Source organism: Triticum dicoccoides, chromosome 2B, assembly GCF_002162155.2.
Source record: "Triticum dicoccoides isolate Atlit2015 ecotype Zavitan chromosome 2B, WEW_v2.0, whole genome shotgun sequence".
Classification (NCBI taxonomy): domain Eukaryota; kingdom Viridiplantae; phylum Streptophyta; class Magnoliopsida; order Poales; family Poaceae; genus Triticum; species Triticum dicoccoides.
This window is the reverse complement of record NC_041383.1, coordinates 458,094,653-458,113,161: the sequence shown is the minus strand read 5'-3', so window position 1 is coordinate 458,113,161 and position 18,509 is coordinate 458,094,653.

The window sequence follows — 18,509 nt, the reverse complement described above, 5'->3', positions numbered from 1 at the left end:
GGAGGCCGCACACTCATTAGCTTTGGAGACGAACATCCATTCCACCTCCTATGAGGTCGGTACCATCGGACCTTCGGACTTGACTCTGGCTACAGGATCCGAACCGCACACACCCGTGCGTGTTAAATCTGATTGGGCACTGGTCATGGAGTTCACCTCCGCGGATATCTTTCAGCACTCGCCCTTGGGCGACGTGCTAAACTGATTAAGGTCTCTCTCTTTGTCAGGATACTCTTGGCTGAATTATATCTAGCTCGAGTGGGAAGAGGACAATGAAGAAATTCGTTCCCCACCCACCACCTACTTAACAGCCATTGTTGATGACTTAACCGACTTGCTCGACTTCAACTCCGAAGACATCGACGGTATGGATGATGATGCAGGAGAAGAAAAGGAACCACCGCCTATAGGGCGCTGGACTGCCACCTCATCATATGATATATATATATATATGTATATATATATATATATATATATATATATATATATATATATATATATATATATATATATATATATATATATATGGTGGACACTCCCAAAGAAGGCAATGACGATGAGGTAACGGAAGATAAACCCGCGGAGAAACAATCTAGGCACCAGCGTCATAGGCGCCGCTCCAAGCCCCGCCACAGCAAAAATAGGGATACCGGTACAAGAGATGACAACAATCCGGATGGTGCCGAAGATGAAAACAATCCTGCCGAGACAGGCTTCGAGCAGGCCGAGCAGGAAGATGGGCAAACTAGCCCTAAGGAACAGGCAGCAAATGGAGAATCAGAGGATGATAATTACATGCCTCTCTCCGAAGACAAAGTGAGCCTTGGCAACGAAGAATTCATCATGCCTGAGGACCCCGTCGAGCAGGAGCGCTTCAAGCGCCGGCTTATGGCCACTGCAAAAAGCCTGAAGAAAAAGCAGCAACAACTTTAAGCTGATCAAGATCTGCTAACTGATAGATGGACCGAGGTCCCGGCTGCCGAGGAATACAGACTCGAGCGCCGTACAAAAAGTTACCCAAAGCGCAGGTTGCTACCCCAACTTGAGGAGGAGGCGTTAAATACCACACTACCAGCGCATGATGCAGCTGACCGGCCACCCCGTGGCCGAGACAAAGCGGCGTACAAGCCCGAAGTCCAGACTGGACCCTATCGCCAAACAAGCAAAAACACAAAGGTCGGGGGCTACACGAAGGACCTGCGAGACGTATTGGAAAATAAAGCAGGACAACCAAGATTGATATACGGATCATGGGGGGGGGGGCGCCCCAATGCATGACGATGACCATCACGTCGGATTTACCAACAAATCCGGCCGGACCAAATACAATGTAGCCCGGCACAGAGGCGTCGCACACCCCCAATGCTTCACTGATGAAGTAATGGATCATGAATTCCCAGAAGGGTTTAAACCCTAAACATCAAATCATATGATGGTACTACAGAACCTGCGGGATGGATAGAAGATTTCTTCCTCCATATTCATATGGCCCGCGGAGACGATCTACACGCCATCAAATACCTCCCACTAAAACTCAAGGGACCAGCTCGGCATTGGCTGAATAACTTGTCGGCAAACTCCATTGGGAGTTGGAAGAACCTGGCAGACGCATTCCTTGACAACTTTCAGGGCAATTATATATGACCACCGGATGCTGATGACCTAAGTCACATAACACAACAGCCCGGAGAGTCATCCAGGAATTTTTTGACACGGTTCCTAACTAAAAAGAACCAAATTCGACTGTCTGGATGCCGAAGCCCTAGCAGCCTTTAAGCATAACATCCGTGACGAGTGGCTTGCCCGACATCTCGGCCAAGAAAAGCCAAAGTCCATGGCAGCCCTCACAACACTCATGACCCGCTTCTATGCGGGCGAGGATAGCTGGTTGGCTCGTAGCAACAACACAGCAAGCAATCCTGGCACATCAAAAGCTAGGGATAGCAACGACAAACCACGGCGCAACAAATATAAGCATCGCAAGGACGGTGATAATGCCGAAGACACGACAGTCAATGCCGGATTCAGTGGCTCCAAGTCTGGTCAACGGAAAAAGCCATTCAACAAAAACAACTCAGGCCCGTCCAGTTTGGACCGCATACTCGACCGTCCATGCCAAATTCATGGCACCCCAGGAACACCAGCCAATCATACCAACAGAGAATGCTGGGTCTTCAGACAAGCCGGCAGGTCAAGTGACGACACACGGGGGGAAGGGGTCTCAAAGCGACAACGACGACGAGGAGCCCCAATCACCAAAAATGGGAGGACAGAAGAAATTCCCTCCCCAGGTGAAAACGGTGAATAAGATAGACGCAACCTATATTCCCAAGCAGGAGTGTGAACCAAGGGACGCCTATGCAATAAAGCCAGTCGCCCCAAAAATCAACTCATGGTCATCCTGTCCAATCACCTTCGATCAAAGGGACCATCCTACCAGTATCCATCATGGCGATTCAACCGCATTGGTCCTCGACCCCATCATCGACGGATTCCACCTCACACAAGTCCTCATGGACGGTGGCAGCAGCCTGAACCTGCTCTATCAGGATACAGTGCACAAAATGGGCATCGATCCCTTGAGGATCAAACCCACAAAAACCACCTTTAAAGGTGCCATACCAGGTATAGAGGCCTGTTGTACGGGCTCAATCACATTGGAAGTGATCTTCGGATCTCCGGACAGTCACCGTACCGAAGAGTTACTCTTCGACATTGTCCCCTTTCACAGTGACTATCAGGCATTGCTCGGACAAACCGCGTTCGCTCGGTTCAACGCAGTGCCACACTATGCTTACCGTAAACTCAAGATGCCTGGTCCGCACGGTGTCATCACGATTAATGGCAGGGCCGAACCCCCTCACTGCCGAAGAATCTACCACTGCTTTAACAGAAAGAGCAACAAATGGCACCTCCCAATTGAGCCTTAAGTCGACGACCAAGCTCACGGACTTTGTCAAATAAGTCCGAACTACTGTGCGAAAGGATAGCCCGGCCCGTCCGGAGCTTAACTAAAAACACTCCCGCAAAATTTAAGACAAGCCACATACTACGGCTCAACCGCTCTGTGGCAAAAAACCATTTCTTGCATTTTCTTCGCAGATTCACCTTTGTGTAGGCCAGCGTGGATGACAGTGAAACAGCGCGAGCATGTAAGGGAATTGCCAGATACTCCCCTCTTTGATCATTCGACGACACTCCGGATCTGCATACAAACATCCTCCCGCCTGGTCTCAGCAGGTTCCACAGTCATATTTCTTTGTATCACATTACCTGTACTCATACGCTTAGACGTATTACTCAAATACAACATGTGAGTTTATATGATGCTAGTCTGCTATTATTTCTTATTAAAACTCTTTTGTTAAAAGGCAGCTGCTTATCGCGGTATGCCCTAGTATGCCAGGGGCTTCATTATACCCATATTACAGCAAAAAAGTCTGAACACCTTCACGGCAGTTTGGCACCCCAAACTTATAGCATTATATGCATCAGCTCCGAATCATGTCTTGGGTCAATAGTTGGGTTTGCCCAGATCCTATGTTTGGGTACCTTTTCGCATCCATCTTCCCCCAATGCACTTTTGCACGGGCGAAGGCCATCCGCGCACCCTCTATACAGACCGACCGCTTGATGACTTCAAGTCGAGGGCAGGCACTCAAAAGCCGCTTCATGAGCCCGAAGTAACTGCTTGGAATCGGCTCGGTGGGCCACAACCGGATAATTACATCCTTAATGGATATTTCGGCCGCCTTATGCAGTTGGGTCAGCTGCTTCAGTTGATCAGAGAAAGGCACGAGATAATTCGGTGCCAGATACTACATCCAGAAGAGCTTATCCGTAGTATTCCTTTCTTCGGCTCGGTAGAATTGGGCGGCATCAGATATGCTGCACGGCAGCTCCACAAATACCCTTGGAGAAATCAGAATTCGGATTATCAAACTTGATTTCCTCCTTTCAAAATACCCGCTTTGTATAGAAAAAGCCTTACCAGCCACAATCTTCCTTGCTTCCTGGATTTCCTTCAGGGAACCTTGGGCTTTCCCCCGGGCATCACTTGCGGCTTGGCGAGCCTCGGAGAGTTCAGATTCTTTCCCTGATGAACTCTGCTCCAAGGTCTCACATTTCATCACGGCCTCTTGAAGCTCTTGCTCGACTTCAATAGCTCGGGCCTCATGCTTTTCACGAAGAGCCTGCTCTGAGGCTGCCTTCTTCTCGGCTTCGACCACATCCTTCTTAAGAGCCTCAATTTCGCCGTTGCCCCTAGAGAGCATCATAAATATTCTCATCATGCACACTTAATCATTTTTGCTCAATGAACAAGGTTTTTGCATACCTTAGTTATACTCCAGTTGTTTCTTCACCTGGCCAAGTTCTTCTTCGGCCCGCTCCAGACTACGCCTCAGTTCGGATACTTTTGCAGGATGAGAGGCGGCAGTCGCTATAGATGCCTGCTTATTCAAAGAGATGGATGTCACTAAGTAAGTCTCCTACGAACATAAAATTGATCCCCTGTCTGGTTCTTCCTTTCACCGAACAGTGTATCAGGGGTTGCTATCTATACCATGACACTCTACCAAATCTTATAAAACATACCTCGAAGCCTCTTATAAGGCGGACACAGGATTCATTCGGTCTACTCTTAGCAGACTAAATCTTCTCAATCACCGTACCCATAAGGGCACGGTGTTCATCAATGATGGAGGCGTCCTTTAGCGCCGCCAATAAAGCATCTGACGCTTCTGGTTGGACCGAGGCCGCCGGCGGAACAGACACACCCCCTCCAACCAATGGAGGCTGCTTGCCTGATTCTTGGGCCTTATTAGTCTCCGGGATCGTGTCCGGCTGGGGGCCGGATTTAAGATGGCCCCCGTCATCGACGTCCACGGGAGTCTTCTCTCCCTTGTGTGCGGACCCCGAAGTTTGGCCTCCTGGCGTCGCCTTTGCGATCTTCTCCCCCTCCTCCGTGGCTGGGGTCCTTCTGGGATGAAACCTCAGTGTCATTCGCATGACTGGGGGAGGGGGACTTTGAGGGTGTCCCGCTCTCCATAGGATCCAAACCCAACGAATCCTCCGACGAGGATTGCTCAGCTCGGGACCTTGCAGGATTGTAAAAAGTATGGCCCAGATTAAAATATTATGCCACGATGAGTCTGGACGCATAAGCGTGTTCGGATTTTATACTCATGAGTTCACCAGGGGCTGGGCCCTGGGATCCCACTCCGGGCTGCTATCGGCGGCGACAGTGGACTCCTCTGGAAGGGGAGTTTTCCCCTCTTGGGCGACTCAGCCTCCAAGGATGTGGAGGCCATCCTTTTATTTCTTCCCCTGCGGGGGATTCATCCTCCTCCTCCTCCTCGTCCTCTTCGGAGGAGGAATGGGCATTGGAGTGTTCAGATTTTGTGTCCGAAGCACCATGGCGACGGAGGCTGCCCCTGGTCTTCTTGGCCTCCTTTTTGGCCTTCTTCTCCGGTGCCTTGTAAGGCGCCGGGACGAGCATCTTCGTCAGAAGTGGGCCGTCCGGTTCTTCTGACAGTGGGATCGGACAGTAGATCCGCCCCGCCTTCCTCGCCCAGCCCTAGGAGAATTGTGGGAAACACATTAAGAATTTTCCTAACGATATGCCAATAAAACATATGAATTGTCGACATATTACTTACCGAACTTGCAGGGCGGGACAGTTGGTACCCACGGTCCTCGGCACAGTCCGCCCACGATTTGCCGGACTTGCAAAGCACCTTCCAGATGCCCTCGTTCGAGGAGCCGAAGAGCTCTAATAGGGTCTGGTGCTTGGTCGGGTCGAACTCCCATAAGTTGCAAGCCCGGTGTTGACAGGGGAGAATCCAGCAAACTAACATCACCTGGACTACATCGACGAGCTTGATGTTCTTGTCTTCCATATCTTGGACGCATGTTTGGAGCGCCGATAGTTTGTCAGACAAAGCCCAGTCCAGGCCCTTCTTGGGCCGGGACGTAAGTCACAGGGGGGCTCCGCATCTGAACTCCGTGGCGGCAGCGCATTCTTTGCTGCGCGACTCAGTGACGTAAAACCACTGCTGCTGCCACTCCTTGACGAAATCATTGAAAGTACTTGTTGGCCATGTAACATTGGACATTCTGCTCACCATGGCGCCTCCGCACTCGGCGTGCTCACCGTGCACTACCTTGGGCTTCATGTTAAACACCTTCAGCCATAAGCCAAAGTGTGGCAGGATGCGGAGAAAAGCCTCACACACGACGATGAATGTCGACATGTTGAGGAAGGAATTTGGGGATAGATCATGAAAATCAATCCCGTAATAATACATGATGCCGCGAACAAATGGGTGAAGAGGAAACCCTAGCCCGCGGACAAAATGAGGGAGGAATACCACCCTCTCGTGGGGTTCTGGAGTGGGGATGATCTGTCCCGCCGTCGGAAGATGGTGGCCAATTCTCTTGGCCAAATACCCGCCCCCAAAGCCTTTTGATATCCTTCTCCCGGAGGGTAAAGGCCATCCACTTGCCTCCTCCTTCGGATCCGGACATTTTCGGGAAGCCTTTGTGGGCGGAGAAGACGAACGCTTGGGCACTAGGGCTCGAGCGAAAAGGAATGGATGAGTAGAGGAAGAAGAGGGCGTGGGTGAAAAAGGGAGTTCTTATCCCCTTATAAAGGCAGCGGGGATCCTGTGCCTCCCCACTTGCCCGGTAAATTTGCTTATTCTCCAAACGCCACGATTGATGGCACGGTTGGGCTACCCACACCCGTATTGATGAGAATCCCGCAATAAGGGGACACGATCTCTACTTCGACAAGACGTGCCGATAAAACTGCCTCGCGATATGTGCGGCGGAATGTTGTGAAGGAACGGTTCGAATAATGGCCGGGCGGTGGCGTGGTGTCATGCTATGAAAAATTGTCAGCAGATTGGATTTGTGGAATATTGTTCTCTCTACGGTGGTATGTGGAATTTGTTTTGCAGAGCCGGACATGATTCTCGTGTTCAAAATTTTCTATGGAGTATTCGGAGGAGGAACCCGCCTTGCAATGCCGAAGACAATCTGCGTGCCGGACTCATCATCATTGAAGTCTGGTTCAGGGGCTACTGAGGGAGTCCTGGATTAGGGGGTATTCAGACAGCCGGACTATATACTTTGGCCGGACTGTTGGATTATGAAGATATAAGATTGAAGACTTCGTGCCGTGTACAGATGGGACTCTCCTTTGCGTGGAAGGCAACCTTGGCGATTCGGATGTGTAGATATCCTTCTCTGTAGCCGACTCTGTGTAAGCCTAGCCCCCTCCAGTGTCGATATAGACCGGAGGGTTTAGTCCATAGGACAACAACAATCATAATCATAGGCTAGCTTCTAGGGTTTAGCCTCTACGATCTCGTGGTAGATCAACTCTTGTAATACTCATATCATCAAGATCAATCAAGCAGGAAGTAGGGTATTACCTCCATCGAGAGGGCCCGAACCTGGGTAAACATCGTGTCCTGAGCCTCCTGTTACCATTAGCCTTAGACGCACAGTTCGGGACCCCCTACCCGAGATCCGCCGGGTTTGACACCGACAGCTAGGGTTACACAAGGTCGGTTACAAAGGAATCTACATATCCGAATCGCCAAGCTTGCCTTCCACACAAAGGAGAGTCCCATCCGGACACAGGACAAAGTCTTCTATCTCGTATCTTCATAGTCCAACAGTCCGGCCAAAGTATATAGTCCGGCTGCCCGAGGACTCCTTAGTCCAGGACTCCCTCAGTCATCTATCAAAGTTTCCTTCTCTCTGGATTTCACCACAATGTCATCCACATAAGCATGAACATTGCACATAATCATACCGTGAAGACAATTCTGCACACATCGCTGATAAGTCGCCTGGGCACTCTTGAGCCCAAAAGGCATAGACACATAGCAGAAGGGTCCAAAGGGAGTAATGAAAGTTGTCTTCTCCTGGTCCTTAACTGCCATCTTGATCTGATGATAACCAGAATAAGCATCCAAAAAACTCAAACGCTCACAACCCGCCGTAGCATCAACGATTTGATCAATATGAGGGAGAGCGAAAGGATCAGCCGGACAAGCCTTGTTTAAGTCCGTGTAATCCACACACACATACGCCATGTGCTATTCTTTCTAAGCACTAGCACCGGGTTAGCCAACCACTTAGGATGAAAATTTTCAATGATAAACCCTACTACCAAGAGCCGGGCCACCTCTTCACCAATGGCCTTACGCCTCTCCTCATTGAAGCGACTAAGGAATTACTTAACCGGCTTAAATTTTGGATCAATATTGAGAGTGTGCTCAGCGAGTTCCCTCGGTACACCCGGCATATTAGAAGGTTTCCATGCAAAGATGTCCTGGTTCTCACGGATGAACTCGATGAGCATGCTTTCCTATTTTGGATCCAAGTTAGCACTGATGCTGAACTGCTTGGATGAGTTGCTAGGAACGAAATCAACCATCTTGGTGTCATCAGCCGACTTAAACTTTAGAAATGGATCATGCTCTGTAGTTGGCTTTTTCAAAGATGTCATATCAGCCGGGTCAAAATTATCCTTGTAGAATTTCAATTCCTCTGCTACACAGACCGACTCAGCATAAGCAATGTCTCCTTCCTCGCACTCCAAAGCTATCTTCCGACTCCCATGTATTGTGATAGTCCCCTTGTAACCCGGCATCTTGAGCTATAAATAAACATAACATGGTCGTGCCATGAATTTGGCATAAGCCGGCCACCCAAATAGAGTGTGGTATGGGCTCCTAATCTTGACCACTTCAAAAGTCAACTTCTCAGCCCTGGAATCATGCTCATCTCCAAAGGCCACCTCCAGCTTAATCTTGCCCACCGGGTACGCCGACTTACCAGGCACCAGTCCATGGAAAACAATGTTTGATGTCTTAAGATTTTTATCAGTTAATCCCATGCGACGGAAAGTCTCATAATAAAGGATGTTGATGCTACTGCCTCCGTCCATGAGCACCTTATTGAATTTATATCCACCAACTTGAGGCGCCACCACCAAAGCTAAGTGATCCGGATTATCAACCCGGGGCGGGTGATCCACTCGGCTCCACATTATGGGCTGCTCAGACCATCGCAAGTAATGAGGAACTGTCGGCTCAACGGTGTTCACTACCCGCAAATGGAGCTTCTGATCCTGCTTGCATAAACTTGTGGTGAAAACATGATACTGTCCATTATTCAACTGCTTCGGTTACTCTGATATCCGGATTGCTGCTGCTGCTGACCTCCCTGGCCGGATTGCTGATTGTAACCACCCTGATTACCTTGGTTAAAGCCACCCTGATTACCATGGTGGCCCTGGAAGTTGGAATTAGAACCACCACCTCCATAACCCGGGCCGTGGAAACCGCCGCCGCTCGAGCCGCCGCCCGACCCATGATTGTCGTCAAATGAGTTAGAATTTTTAAAAGCCCTCATAATTGTACAATCTTTCCAAAGGTGAGTAGTTGGCTTCTCCCGTGAGCCATGCTTTGGACAGGGCTCGTTTAGCAACTGTTCAAGAGTAGGACCTGATCCGCCGGCCCGAGGAGGCAGCCTCCCCTTACGAAGTTGATTATTGCCCTGTGCATTGGTGTTGGCCACAAACTCCGAGCTACCATCCGCCTTGTGTTTACTGTTGCCCCCCTAATTTGCCGGGTTAGGCTGCTGACCCTTGGTGTTACCATTCTTTTTTCCCTTCCCTGTCTTCTTGTCGTCAGACTCGGGGTCCTTGGTACTATCAGAGTCGGCATATTTGATCAGAGCCACCATCAGCTGGCCAATATCATTACAATCGCGCTTGAGCCGCCCAGCTTCTATTTAAGAGGCAAAAAATGGAAATTTTTCTCCAACATTAAGACCGCAAAGTTGGCGTTCATGTTATTAGATGAATGTATGATAGCTTTGACCTGGCGCACACAATGGGTCGTTGATTCACCTTCCTCCTTTTTGCAAGTAGCCAAGTCCACATCGACATGGGCTGCTTGCACATGTCCTTAAAGTTCTGAATGAATCGGGCTTTTAACTCAGCCCATGACCCGATGGAATTAGTCGGCAACCCTTTTAACCAAGTACGGACCATTCCATCCAGCATCATGGTGAAGTATTTGGCACATGCAGCGTCACTGACCTCCAGTAGCTCCATGGCCATCTCATAAATTTCAATCCACGCCTCGGGGGGTAAGTCGGCTGTGTAATTAGGCACCTTTCGAGGTCCTTTGAAATCCTTGGGCAAACGCTCATTACGTAGAGCCGGCACCAAACAGGGTACACCTGTAGACCTAGAGGTCACGCCTGGCTCAATCGAAGTCGTTGGATAAACTGGAAGGGGCTGGTGAGCCGCCTGCTCGGCTTCTTGACGCACTCTGTCCTAATCAACCAAGTTAAGAGCTCCATCACGCGTCGGGTCATGCCCGCGCGGCTGGTCACGGTGCTGGACGTTCCTTGAAACGGCTGGTGAGTCCATGTGCCTGCTATAACTCCGGCTTCAGCTTGGGCAAGGGGTCGAGTGAATCCTATCTCGACTGTAAGAATATGCCTCCTGCTGCGCCAAGGCTGTCTGAAGAAGTTCTCTGACCCTTCATGTTTCAACCGCCGTTGGGGAGTCGCCATCCACTACGACAGCCGCCAATCATGCCGCAGCAGCAATCATGTTCTCCAATGGATTAGAATAATGACCCAGTGGCGTCGGTACATGCTGAGGCGGAGCAGTCAGACGAGGGGGTTTCGTCATGCGTGGTTGAACCGACATTCTAACCCCGGGTGCCGCAGCCCGGTTTACCTCTGGCGGGTTACTAGGCCCTGCCCCAGGTGTGCGGAAAAGGTTTCTAGCCTCGTAAACCAGAGGTAGATGGGACTGGTGCCTCCTCCTCATAATCTCGTTTGAAGCATTTTGATACATTGTAAGCTGGAAAGCCTCCGATTGAATCCGTTGGACCTGAGCATCCAAAGCAGCCTGTTCTGCGGCCATCCTGACATCCTCTGCCGCCAGGCCTTCCTTGGCTAGTGCTACCTCATCACTTAATTGTGCCATCTCTGCATCATGTTGAGCTGGATTCGCCGGGTTGACCACAACTGTTAGCAGAGCCGTCAATTTATCCATTAAAGCCATCAGAACCTGAGCCGGCGGGCGCGCACGACCTCCTGCCCCGGCTGCCGTCACCGCTGCTGACCCGGAAGTCATCGCCACCACGGTTGAAGAATTTTTCCCAGGTTGGGTACCAGCCATGAAGATCCCGACTCTGTTCGGCGGCTCATAGGGGTTCGGAATACTGTCGCCATCGGAATAGCCCCCAAGTCCACCATCTTGCAGCTGATACAACGAAGTAGTCTCGCCCGTGGATGACTCACCATCAGAGTAGATGACCGTCTCACTGCCAGACATAGATCCTTCAGAGCATTCCGCTCCATGGATGTATCCCATGAAGGCACGCTTCACGGTGGGCTGAACTCGAGCGGGTCTCGCACGCTGAGATGTCTCAATGATGTCGGTGCGGATGTCCGGCTCAGGGCCCGGCTTGCCGATCTTGCCGATGAAAATGTGGATTCCACCGAAGGGGACCCAGTACCCGTACTCAATTGAGCCGGCGTCGGGGCCCCATCTTGCATCGTCGATGTAGAGTTTGCCGCGACGACTTTTGTTCATCCGGCCCACAGCGTATCCATTGAGCCCTTCGAAGTTGCCCTTTAAGAACTCAAATCCACCGTGCGCTGGCCCCACAGTGGGCGCCAACTATAGTGGAAAGCTCACGGCAGATGTCCTAGCAAAAGGACTTAGTCGTTGGGCCATCGCAACTAGGAAGCTTAAAGGGGTTAAAACGGGACAAAGGACACGAGAGTTTATACTGGTTCGGCCCCTTGCGGTGAAGGTAAAGGCCTAATCCAGTTTGAGGTGGTATTGCTTATTTCTAGATTACCAGGGAGCGAATCCGCTTGACCTAGCTTTCGATCTATTATTTCTTGTCCTGAACCGCCGCCGGGTCATCCCTTTATATACACAGGTCGACCCCCAGCGGCTCACGGAGTCCCGACGCCGTCTCATAGAACGTGTCCGGCTTGGTGCCTATCTTTACATGCCTTACAGTACAAGTCTTTACATATGTGGCGGTTTACCCTTATGAGCCTTAAGTCACCTTTGGGCCTTGGGACCTTGACTAAATTGCTATCTACAATGTCTTCGTGGGCTTCATATGATGAATCGCCATAGGTATAACCCGACCCCTCCTGGGCGGGTCATACCTAATAGTTATATCCCCAACAGGATCTCTACTCAACACCAATAGAATCATGCCTTTAGTTTATCAACATGATTCATCTTAGGATCGAATAACAGTTATTGCGTTCTGGAGTTGTATAAGACATTATGTTTTGAATTATGCGATGGATGTTCTTGTAATATTTTCGACAATAGTTGTTTAAGTGATTATAAGAATATGCTTGGATTTACTACAAATTTTTGATGGTTTATTCAATGGATTTTGTTTTGAATTTTTTAACATTAATGCTAAACATCTTAAGAAGACTGATATATCACTGCTTGGCTTTAGCACGGAAATAGTCTTCATATAGATGAAGCATTGAAATCTCTTCACTGAGAAATCAAATAAAAGATGATGTATGAAGTCTGATAAACAAGCCATGGTAGAATCGATAATAATACTTCACTAAAAGATTAGGTAAACATGATTTACTAATAAAATCTGGCATATTTGAATTTCAGAATGTATTTGAAGAGTTCAAATATCTTATAATGAAGATAAGGATCATTATGGCAAAAGATAAAGTAATTCTTCAAATGAAGAAAAATATCCAACGCATAAGTTTAGCAAAAACACTCAAATAATTATGGAATTATTTATTACCGGTCTGCATTTATACTTTAGGGTATAAATTGAAATGGCAAGATATACACTAAACAGAGTACCGCATATTAGTCTGGTTAATGAAACCATAAGAGTTATGGAAATTATAAACAAGATAAAAGTTGTAGGATATCTTAAAGAAATGATTTGGGTTCCTTCCATTAAAATGCTCAAAAGGCAAAATGTTTGACACAAATGAACACTTTGTCAATAAAATTTTTTCTTGTCAAATAAATAAGTGGGAGGACATTACAACTTAGAAAGGATTATTGAATCCCTGACGATAATAAGCAAAATTTACAAACCGGAAATTGTTCTGATAGATTGTCTGCAAAATAAACCATAAGTTACTACATTTGATGTAGAATTCTATAGCTTGTAACTGGTTTATACAAATCAGGAATATTGTTGAATTTTTGAGATTTTACAAATGAGATATTCATCCTTGGAAGAAGATGAACTAGCACACTACAAGGAAACAATAGCGGTGCCCAGCTCAAAGGAATGGTTCATAGCCATACACACCATAATAAATTTACAATTAAGTTTAGAACTTTATTGTAATTGTCATAAATAAAAGAAGTTTGGGACTTGGTTGAGACTTCAAAGATTTTTGAAGAAAGTGGATATTATAACTAAGTTTCCTAAAAGGAAAGGATGTATGAATGATACAACCAGAAAGGTCTTAAAATCCTCAAAGACACCGGATAAAAGTGCAAACTTCAAAAGAGTTTTTGAAGATTATAACAAGTGAGCTGATATTGAGATTTTGACCTTATCAAAGGAACCTTGTGTATATAAATAATTCAGTGGGAACTATATAGTATTTCTGGTCTGATATGTTGGAATGGAAATAATATAACTTCTTAGCGAAAATAAAATGGTTTTGAAACATGTTTTCATCAAATAAGAAGGCAAACTATTGGGCATAAAAGAATCTATAAAGATAGATCAATTTGTCTGACTAGGCTTAAAAGTTCATATATCTTGACAGAAGGTTTAAAGTGTTTAAATAGAGAAATTGTTTCTCTCAGTGTCACATAACTAGATGCTTATAAGCATGAGTAGATAAAAGTAGTTCATCTTGATAGTTATAATATATGTGATAAGGGCCAAGAGTTTTACTAAGTGTTAGTAACAGATATCAAGGATCTCAAAAGAATAAATGTATTATTTGAGCATATGAAGTTAAATATTCATTATTGATAATATATGAATATCAGCTTCATGATTGATATAACTAGGGCTATGATAAGACTATTTTAGGAACGATATTTTTTTTGACACCTAAAACAGTAGGAGAGGCTCCTACTGTATGTACTAAATTAAAGTATAAAAAAGTTCTTACAAATTCATAACCTTACATCCATGGCCATGCTAAAATAAAGGGTAAAATTAGGAGTCCAAACTAAGAACTAGACTATGGGATTACAAAGGATTGAGTAAAAGAGGAAATAAATTTTCTGTGCTTCTCTTTGGCTATATGTATGAGGAGAGAGAAGTCCTCTTTGAATCTTCTTTCCCATGAGCCGACAGTGGGGTCCACCCTTTGGAAGTGCTTGTTATTTCTCTCTTTCCACAAACTCCAGGAGGCATACAAAAAGATCTCCATAAACATGGGGTTGTTCCACACTGATTTGGCTTCCTGGATCCAATTTAGACAATATCCATTAGTTGTCCAATGGATGTTCAAGGTGTACCAACAAGCCAATCTGAAATGACAAGTAAAGATCATGTGTTCAATCATTTCCTCCTCAGTGCTGCCACATAGGATGCAACCATGATTTTCTCCAATATTATAGTGCCTTCTCTTAAGCATGTTTCTGGTGTTCAAACGATCTAAGAGTAGCAACCAACCAAAAACCTTGATTTTCATTGTGGCCGAAGATTTCCAGAGCCATTTGTAACTATTGTGTGCAGTGACCTCCCGAAAGTTAAATTTGTAGTATCTTTTGCCAGTGTATATCTCAGAGCCCCACTCATAGACCGAAGAGTCCATGTCATCTCCTGCATCATTGCCAATATGTGCCATAATTTCTTGGATATTGCGCAACTCATTGTGGGCTTGCATGGAGAGGGGTAGGTGAAAGGTTTCATTAAGGTTGGTGCAACCAAGAAAATCCCGAACCGAAATATCTTCAAGTCTAGCATATGAAAACGCACGTGGGTGTGAATATGCAAGAATATCATCCAACCAGAGATCTTTCCACATAAGCGCAGTGTCTCCTCTACGAACGATCACGTGCGACATGCCTCTATAGATAGGAGTAAGTTTAAGCACATCTTTCCACCAGAATGAACCGCATGGGTCGGAAGCATGTGGAACTTTTTCGGTGTAATATGTGGACCAAATCAAATCAACCCACAGCAGATCCCAGTGGTTATAGAACTTGTGTAAGTATTTCATGAGCAAAGCATCACTTTGAGTTTGTAATTCAAGCACCCCGAGTCCTCCACACTCCTTGGGTATGCAAACCATTTGCCACGAAGCTAAAGAGTTGCACTTGTCCCCATTCTCAATTTTCTTAGTCCATAGGCATTGTCTTCTGATTTTCTCCAGTAGTTCAATAATCTTTGGTGGTAATTTGAGGGTGAAAAGCACAAAAAATATAAGAGACGTGATGACCGACTTGAGAAGCGAGAGTTTCCCTCCATAAGAGATCATTGACAACGCCGATGAAAGTCTTCGTTGAACTCCACAGACCAAAGGAATGAGATCCTGCACTGTAGGTTTAGATGTGCCCATGGGAAGCTCTAGGTAGGTAAAAGGTAGCTTCCCCACCACGCAACTGAAAATTTGTGCAATATGTTGAGCGGTTGCGGCATCACAGTTCATGGGCACGAGGGTTGACTTGTGGAAATTAATCTTTAGCCCAATAGAAGTGGCCTAATCAGTGAGGATTTTTTTGACAAGAGTAGCTTGGTCAGAACACGCCGGGAGCAACATGATTGTGTCATCGGCGTATTGAATCGCAGGGTAGTCTGATTGGTTGGGTCAGTAGAAGGGAAGTTGAAGTTCATTTCTTCGAAAAGAGTCGTTAATTGCAGCCTGCAATAAGTCTGCTGTCGGTGTCAAAACCGGCGGATCTTGGGTAGGGGGTCCCGAACTGTGTGTCTAAGGCTAACGGTAATAGGAGGCGGGGGACACGATGTTTACCCAGGTTCGGGCCCTCTCTATGGAGGTAATACCCTACTTCCTGCTTGATTGATCTTGATGATATGGGTATTACAATAGTTGATCTACCACGAGATCGTAGAGGCTAAACCCTATAAGCTAGCCTATGATTATGATTGTTCTTGTCCTACTGACTAAACCCTCCGGTTTATATAGACATCGCAGGGGGCTAGGGTTACACAGAGTCTGTTACAGAGAAGGATATCTACATATCCGAATCACCAAGCTTGCCTTCCACGCAAAGGAGAGTCCCATCCGGACACGGATGAAGTCTTCAATCTTGTATCTTCATAGTCCAACAGTCCGGCCAAAGTATATAGTCCGGCTATCCGGGTACCCCCTAATCTAGGACTCCCTCAGTAGCCCCTGAACCAGGCTTCAATGACGATGAGTCCGGCACGCAGATTGTCTTCGACATTGCAAGGTGGGTTCCTCCTTCGAATACTCCATAGAAGATTTTGAACACGAGAATCGTGTCAGGCTCTGCAAAACAATTTACACATACCACCGTAGAGAGAATAGTGTTTGACAAATCAGATCTGCTGACAACTTTTTGTAGTGTGACATCACGCCACGGCCCGGTCATTATTCGAACCGTTTTTCACAACCAGCTACTGCACATATTGCGAGGCGGTTTCATTGGCACGTCTTGTCGAAGCAGAGATCGTGTCCCCTTATTGCGGGAATCTCATCAATACGGGCGTGGGTAACCCAACCGCACCATCAACTGTGGCACTTGGGGAAGAAGCGATTTTAACGGGCGAGAAGGGAGGCACACAATTCCTACCGCCTTTATAAAGAGATAAGGATTCCCCTTTTTCACCCACGCCTTCTTCCTCGTTTGCTTATCCATTCTCGCACTCTCGAGCTCCAGCGCCCAAGTTCTCACCCTCTCCGTAAAGCCATTCCAGACATGTCCCGAGCGGGAGGCAAGTGGATGGCCTCCTCCATCATGGAGGAGGACATTATGAAGCTTAGGGAGGCCGGATACTTAGCCGCAGACATCGCGCACCGGCTCCCGGACGAAGGGCAGATCATCCCCACTCCGGAACCCCACGAGATGGTTGTATTTCTCCCCCACTTCGTCCGCGGACTAGGATTTCCCCTCCACCTGTTCGTCCGCGGGCTTATGTTCTACTACGGGCTAGATTTTCACGATTCGGACCCAAATTTCGTCCTCAACATCTCGGCATTCATTGTCGTGTGCAAGGCCTTCCTCCGCATCCCACCCCACTTTGACCTGTGGCTAAAGATCTTCAACGTGAAGTCGAAGATAGTGGGTGGAGAGCAAGCGGAGTGCGAAGGCGCCATGGTGGGCAAGATGCCCAACCTTACCTGGCTCGAGGGCTCCTTTGTGGAGACCATGAAGGGGTGGCAGTCGGGATGGTTCTACATCACCGAGCCGCGCGGCGCCAACTGGGCGGCGGCCCCCGAATTTTGATCTGGCATCCCCATGCGGCTCAGCTCCTGGGAAAAGAAGGTCCTGGCCTGGGGTGTTGCTGCGGAGCTGACCGGACTCCATAAATGTATGAAGAATATGATAGGCAAGAAGATCAAGCTTATCAACATCGTCCAGGTCATGCTCCTCCGTCAGATCCTCCCGTGCCAAAGTTGGGCTTTCAATATGTGGGAGTTTGATTCGGCCAAACACCATACGCTGCAAGGGCTCTTCGACACGATGCACCAGGACGTCTGGAAGGTGCTGTTCAAGGCCACCGAAGTTCCCCCTCCCCTCACCGAAGACCGTGGACTCAACGCCATGCGCCCTGTCAATCCGGTAAGCCTTCTGTATTTCCAGATGAGCTTTTTCCAGTATGTTTGTAAGGGGAGTCTAAGCCACCATGTTGATTTGACAGGAATATGTTGTGACGACGAAGCAGATCAACTGTCCGGCTCCGCTACCTGAAGATTCAGCAACCGCTCTCCTGACGGAGATGCTGGTTTCGGCGCCTTACAAGGTACCGGAGAAGAAGGCCAAGAAGAAGGCCACAGGGACCAGGAAAGTGCTTCGGCATAAAGTCGCGTCGGACTCATTGTCCGAAGACGCTGAAGCTCCCTCCTCCAACGAAAACGAGGAGGAGGAAGAGGAAAACCCTCTCCCCAAACTGAGGGGGAGAAGAAGAGGAAGGCCGCCCCTTCTGGGGAAGCCGAAGGGTTCAAGAAGGGAAGGACCCTCCCTCCAGACCACTCCACAACCACCGCCTACAGCGAGGAGGAGTGGCTACCCAGGGCTAAGCCCCTGGCAAAGTCGTAAGTATCTGGATGCCATAATGCTTCTTGCCCGTTTTGGTTTTAGGGCTTCTTGTGATGTCAAGACATGTTTGTGCAGTCTGTCCAGGGCCCATATCGACTTATCCTCCTCGGATAGGTCCTTGAGTTCATTGGAGATGAACAACTATTCACTCCCGACGGCCTCCTCTCCCCGACCTGCAGACGACACCGAAGTGTTGTCCCAAAGGATACCGGGCCAGGGAGAGATG